Below are 6,000 nucleotides of genomic sequence, written 5' to 3'. Positions count from 1 at the left end.
GATCAGATCAGCCATGATCTTATTGAATGGCGGAGCAGGCTCGAAAGGCCAAATGGCCTACTCCTGTTCCTATTTCTTATGTTTTTATGTTCTCACCTCATTGCTACTAACTATTACACCATTGACAGATTGCTTCATTGATTTCTACTTGACCTGCCATCTATTACATCAACATGGATGCCGTTTATACTGTCTCACCTTGGTGCTCAGAATTGGACCAGAATAAGCCCCAATACCAGCATCAGGCACACCAGCAGCACCAACATCAACAACCATCTCCTCAACCATCTATTGCTCCACACACCGAGGGCGTCAGAGCAGGGCTGCACCTGAGAAAGGAACGAGGCAAGCTCGAGACCTGTCAGTTTAACATCAGTTGTGGGGAAGTTACTGGAATCTATCAGCAGGGACAGAGCGACTGAACATCTGGACAAGTATGAATTGATCAAAGAGACTCAGCATGGATTGTGTAGGGTAAGTCATGTCTGACCTATACCAACATATGAACAATGACGGACTCTCTGTTCCATTGACCCTTTCCCACACAATGTTGATACCTTGTGTATCACAATATATACTCTCCACCCCACCTGAAACCATCTGATCTTCTGGGAGAGGTGAAAACCCAGGTAAAAAACCCAAGCCAATTTAGGGAATAAATCTGAGGCATTCCTCTCCAATCAATCTAGGCGATTAAAACTAGCCCAGGAGATCACTGTGGCCCTGAATTCCCTGCAGTACCTATCTTCTGTAAGAGGTGCTCTCCACCCCAGCCAGACACAGGTCCAGCTCTCGCTTGAAGGAATTCAACGAATCAGCATTCACCGCATGAGACGGCAGTCTATTCCAAAGGTCCACTATTCTTTGGGAAAAGAACCACCTCCTGACATCTAATCTAGATCTAGTCTTATACAACTTAAAATTGTGACCCCTGGTCCTTCCTAACCTATTTAATTGAAACAAATTGTCAACTGGAACACAATCTATTCCCTTCATTATCTTATAAACCTCAATCAGATCACCTCTAAGTCTGTGGCTTCTCTAAAGTATAGAGTCCCAAGTCTTTTAGTCTATCGTGGTAACTAAGATACTTTAAACTAAGAATTAGTCTAGTGGCCCTCCTCTGCACCCTTTCCAAAGCCTCTATATCACTTACCAGGTGAGGAGACCAAAACTGGACACGGTATTCTAAGTGCAGCCTGACTAAGGCCTTGTACAAGGACAAAACAGTATGCCTCGTCTTATACTCAAATGTTCCATGGATACACCCCAATACCCTATTTGCTCTAGCTATTACGTCACGGCATTGGTCATGCTCCATTAATGATGTATGCACCAGAATACCCAAATCTTTTTCTATTATCACCTTCTTTAATGTCTTTCCCTGGAGGGTGTACGAATGTTGAGCATTTGTACCGCCACTTGCATAACACTGCACGTATCCAAGTTATACATCATTTTCCAGTCATGAGCCCAATCTCCCAGCACATTAAGATCTGCCTGAAGCAGGCGGACATCATTTGCAGTCCTAATACTTGCACAAATCTTGGCATCATCTGCAAATGTGCAGGTTGTGTCCCAACACCCCTATATCCAGATCATTAATTAAATTAATAAAGTGCAACGGTTCCAACACCAAACAACTCCGAATCAATCTATAACACTTTTTGTCTATGTCCTGTTGGCCGGTTCGCAATCCAACTCAAAATATTACCACTAATGCCAAAGGCTGTAATCTTATAGCGAAGCCTATATGCGTTACCTTATCAAAAGCTTTTTGGAAGTCGAAATGGACAATGTCTACTGGACTGCCCTCATCCACTAACTTTGTAACATCTTCAAAAAAAACAACTAGATTGGTAAGATATGGGGGCTGAAATTGCTCCTTTCCTGATGGCCTCTTAACACCGGAAAGTGGCAGCTATGCTGCGGAGTGCAATGGCCGCCGACTTTTCGTGTAATGGCCGCCATGATCAAAATTCCGCTTTTGCAGTATCCCAGCGGTGACCCACTCCCCTATCACCGCTCCACTGCTGCCAATCCATGCTAAGTGCGTCTTCACAGTGCGCACCGCCGATGTACCTCCACGACGGCGAAATTCCGCTGTGAAAATCTTCCTCCCGCCTGGCGGTGCCAAAACAAGTTTTTTCGCGGTGGTGCAGGGGGATGAGGCCTTCTGCATTGGCAGTGCGGCTCCCATTAAAGGGGAGGGCCTACTGCTGCTGCCGCCATTTTTTTTTTGTCGACCGCTTCCACCCCCATTATGAGCGACTTCCGGTCCGTCTGAAAAAACAAAAAGCGGAATTTCGCTCAAGAGGCCACCTTAACCTTCTTGGCGGTAAAAACACTCGAAACGGGGTGCATGCTCCCGTTTAGGGCGGAGGGCAATTTCAGGGCCATGATCTTTTTATGAAACCATGTTGGGTGTCGCTTGCATGCCCCTATAATCTAGTTGAATGGTTTGAGGCGCCTAGCATGTTGGATAGGGGTACATCTAAGAATGTTGTCGATATAGACTTCTAGAAGTCATTCAAGAATATTCCCCACAACAGCTATTTAGAAAAGATGAAAGCACATGGAATTGGAAGTAACGTTGTGACATGAGTTAATAATTGGTTTGGAGGTAGGAGACAGAAAATAGGGATAAAGAGAGCATTCTTTGATTGGCAGGGTGTGACAAATGGTGTTCCCCAGCGATCTGTATTGGGGCCTCGGCTGTTTACCATATTAATGACTTGAATGAAAGAATGGAGACTTGAATATCGACGTTAGATGACACTAATGTAGGAGGCATGATAAATTGCGTAGATGAGAGCAAGAGGTTACAAAGAAATACAGATATACTAAGTGAGTGGACAAATATAGCAGATGGAGTTCAATGCGGGGAAGTGGAGGTGACCCACTTCAGATCTGAGAAAGAGAAAATCGAAGGCTGAATTTTCCGTGGCGGTAGCAGGTGCGATCGCTGGTGGGTCGGGTGGGAAAGTTATTTTTTTTGACAGCGGGTCAGGAACGTGCTTTTATTTCACTCCCACGCACCTTTCCCACAGATGATTCTGTTATCGTGGAGCTGACCCGACCTGCAGCTGTGGGGACCCAATTGAAATCATGATGAGGTACTTTACAAGCAGTAACAGCCCTTCTCCCCCTAGTTTTTGAATTTCCCTGCAAGGCCGCGGGATTCAAACAGCTCGGGAACCAGGTCTGTCAACCTGAGGCGTGAGTTCCGTGGCCATTGCTCCAGCTGATTAGTTGACAGCATGGAAAACAAATAAAAATAACAATATGTTGATTACATCAACTAATAGATTGATGGAGATTCTATTTTACTTGAAAAGCTCCTGGTAATGTTAATTTTTCACTGCCCATTCTCGGCTGTTGCCTTCCAGCTGAACAGTAATTGCAGTGAATTGACCTGCACTATAAAACATGACATTGACTATTTAAATACGTTTTTGTGTTATTTCTGGTCAGGTTTTTCTCACAGTATACCGTGATTGTCCAGTTACACATTAACTCAAGTCATCAACCATAACAATATCATGCTCATCACTCATTCCACTGGTTCAATTTGCTTTCAGTCCCTGAATATGACTCATTTAATTTTTCAGTCTGAGACTTTAGGGTGAATTTCCGCGAAGGTTCTCTCACTTGTCCATTGCTAACTTCAATGAAGGAGCTGCAGAAATCCGAGAAACATATTGTAAGCATTACTTACACTGTTTGTCAGGGATTCCGCAGCTCTTCCACTGAATTTGCATACGATTGCCAATCCAACCCTTTACAATTACATTTAAAATCTGCTTAATTTTATGTATTACCTATACACACACATCTTTTATTTGTACTGATACAAAAGGCTAAGGCTATAAATTCAGTTGTGCAGTGCCCTAGTTAGCACCCTGGAGGGGCGGTCGTGCATCTGGAATTGCTTACTGCCCACTGGGAAATATGGTGCTGGTTTTGAGGCAGTGCAAAACGTCACCACCTCACTGTGTATCTTCAGACAGATCATGAAGTCAGTTCTCGTACAATGACCCGCTAGCGCCCCGCTCACAAAATTAGGTGCGACCACCTCATTTAGCATCCGCCCCTAATCACGCCCGAGAAACCAGGCTGTACCACATTCTGTTGGCGCTATCTGCAGCCTATTTAAAAGGAGGGAGGAGGAGCATTAATCAGAGGTCACATTGAGTGCAACATTTCCGCAGAGCACGCTGTGTGAACCTTTGATTTTAAAGCGGCAGGTTTATCTGTCATTACAAGATCCTTACAACTTGAGTGAAATAATTTAATGGGTGCATTACCAATTCACCAGTGTTGCCTACTCCATGCTCATGTTAGGCAGAATCAAGATAGAAGGGCTGTTGGCCATTTCAGGCCATGAATGAGGAGAGGCCGTAGACGTCTGGATAGGAGGCCTTACCCTCCAAGGATTTACAGGCAGCAATGCTCATACCTCCAGCTCTCTGAGCAGCAGTGTGTAAGAAGGCTGCACTTTCGAAAGGAAGTGCTGAAAAGATATGCCATATCCTACAGGCAGACCTGTAGTCTCACATCGGCACCAGGACTACGCTGTCCGTCGCAGTGAAGGTCACTGTGGCGCTGGCCTTCTATACCTCTGACTCCTTCCAGGCTGCAGCCGGAGACATGCAGCATCTCTCAATACGTTGTACATCGCTGCATTCACCACATCACAAAGGCTCTCTACACCCACAGAATGGAATTCATAATGTTCCCAATGAGCAGGGAGAGCCAGAATGGGAGGGCATGTGGGTTTGCCAGGAATGCGGGTTTCCCGAGGGTTCAAGAAGCCATTGACTGCACACACGTGGCCTTGCGAGCACCATTCGAGAATGCCGAGGTATTCAGAAAGAGAAAGAGATACCACTCCCTGAACGTGCAGCTGTTGTGCAACCACACGCAGCGCATCCTCGCAGTGAATGCCCGCTATCCAGGGCGTGCATATGATGCATTCATCCTACCTGAGAGCACTGTGCAACATCATCGATCAGACAATAGGGGTGCTCAAGCATGGTTTCCAATGCCTGGACCACTCTGGAGGCAACCTTCAATAATCCCCTCAACAGGTCGCGCAGTCATTCTGGTGTGCTGCATGCTGCACAACCTGGCCAGACATTGGCAGTGGGGATTGCAGCCCCTCCTCAGCAGGAGAAGGAAGAGGAACAAGGAGCCTAGCAAGGCCCCGAATGGCCAGCCACCCCAGGAGGAGCATCATCCACGGTGTGGCACTGCTGCCGGTGCAAGAGCCACACGTCAGCGGCTCATACTGGGTCGGGTCTCTTGAAAGGCGGAAGCTGAGGGATGCAGCTAATTCTGATGATAATGGCACACCTCTGTGAATGTCCACAACCATACACAAGATGCCAATGCAAAACGGTCAAACCAGCATTTTATTAACGACAACAAAATAGTCAACTCAAACAGCACAACAAAACCCTACACCAGCAAGTAAAAATCAAATTCACAAGTTCCCATTGAAACACCATCACACACAATCAACTTAAACAATGTCTGTACAAAGACTCCTTCCATTAGTCATCCCACACCAGCATCCATGTGGCATATTAAGCACACACACTCACAACAATAGGATGCGTCAAATAATGCAATTATATATTTACAACCATTATTTACATGGTGAGGACATCTGTCCATGGTGGGCAAAGTCTTCAGTCAGACTTCCTGTGCCATTTGCCACCCCTTACCTTGACTCCCCCCCTCCCTCATCTAGTGCCCCTCCTTAATGTTACCTCAGTGCCTGCAGCAAGGCTGCTTGAGGGCTGCTGTGTGTGACGGGGAGATAGTACAGATGGCTTACCAGGACTCTCTGTACCAGCTCTGGGCTTGGATGGCCCGGCTGCAGACTCCACTGCCTCAGCATCGGCGGCAGCAGTCTGTGATGGCTCGGGTATAGACCGCAAGTGGCAGTTGTGGGAGCCTGAATGTTGTCATCTTGAGGAAGGACAGTACCTTCCA

At 46.4% G+C, this 6,000-nt stretch overlaps 1 protein-coding gene across 1 annotated transcript in view; it reads left to right on the top strand.

The window, feature by feature from the left end:
• The first annotated feature begins 294 nt into the window (after window positions 1–294).
• LOC139265202 (TLR adapter interacting with SLC15A4 on the lysosome-like) overlaps window positions 295–6,000 on the top strand; it is a 28,288-nt gene continuing 22,582 nt past the window's right edge. Inside the window, exon 1 of the mRNA XM_070882129.1 lies at window positions 295–474. The gene's annotated coding sequence lies outside the window, so the exon portion shown is untranslated. The remainder of the gene's footprint in view (window positions 475–6,000) is intronic.

Source organism: Pristiophorus japonicus, chromosome 6 (genome assembly GCF_044704955.1).
Source record: "Pristiophorus japonicus isolate sPriJap1 chromosome 6, sPriJap1.hap1, whole genome shotgun sequence".
In the NCBI taxonomy this organism is placed as follows: domain Eukaryota; kingdom Metazoa; phylum Chordata; class Chondrichthyes; family Pristiophoridae; genus Pristiophorus; species Pristiophorus japonicus.
This window is presented reverse-complemented; position numbering and strand designations above follow the sequence as displayed.